General features: G+C 27.9%; 1 protein-coding gene across 1 annotated transcript in view; it reads left to right on the top strand.

Moving 5' to 3' along the window:
- NPEPPS (aminopeptidase puromycin sensitive) overlaps positions 1-960 on the top strand; it is a 46,163-nt gene that overhangs the window by 15,264 nt on the left and 29,939 nt on the right. The gene's annotated exons all lie outside the window — the stretch shown is intronic.

Genomic DNA, 960 nt, shown 5'->3' with positions numbered 1-960 from the left:
CCTTTTTTTTGTGAGATCTCCATGTGGAATTCCTGCCTGTACACTGAATTTCACACATTTTTTTGTGAGATCTCCATGTGGAATTCCTGCCTGTACACTGAATTTCACCCTTTTTTTTTTAGAACAATTAGAAAATAAACTTTTTTACCACCTTGGCTCATTCTAGATATTTCCTCCAACTCTTCCCTCATAAAATTGGCTTGATAATGGTAGAAAGAAAAGAAAAAAAATATCTAAAAATAGTTAATTGCCTGTTTAAAGAGCAGGATTTTCTCTGCTTAAACCTAAACTTTCTTATTTTGCAGGCTCAGTGCTCCACTGAAAGTTTTATCCTGGAAAATGTTATTTTTTTTAAAGATCAAGCCCATTGTTAAATTCACATTGTCTGCAATTTTGGACAGCTCCAAATCCAGAGAGATTTGGATTTATAGATTGAATAAAGATCTCCAGACGTTTTTATAAAAAGCTTTTCTCATCCTGATTTATTTTTTTTTTCTGTGTTTTAGAAGAAAAAAAAAAACAAATTGTGGTAAAAAATTGAGCTTTGATTTTTTTGGGTTTTGGGGGTTGATTTTTCAGTTTCTTGTGCTCAGTAAAAAATATTTTATATTTTTATAATTTTTATAAAATATATATATAAATAATATAAAAATATATTTAGAAAAGATAATATTTTATAGTAACATATCCCATAATATTTATATTTATTAATGAAATTAATACAATTAATATTTATTAATTAAACAATTCCCATTAAACACAACACCCATTAAATCACAAATTGCAATTCCTTCATCCTCCTTTTTCCATGAAAAAACCTTGGATTTGATGTCCCAGGTGGAAAAAAACTTTAAAAAACTCCTTTATCCATAAAAAAACTTTGTTTTTTCTGTCCCAGGTGACCAAGGAACCATTCCTGGCTTATTTATTCTTATTTATTCCTGGTATATTATTTATTCT

The sequence above is a fragment of the Parus major genome, chromosome 27, assembly GCF_001522545.3.
Source record: "Parus major isolate Abel chromosome 27, Parus_major1.1, whole genome shotgun sequence".
Lineage (NCBI taxonomy): Eukaryota > Metazoa > Chordata > Aves > Passeriformes > Paridae > Parus > Parus major.
Note: the sequence above shows the minus strand (reverse complement) of the source record. Positions and strands in the feature narration are given on the sequence as shown.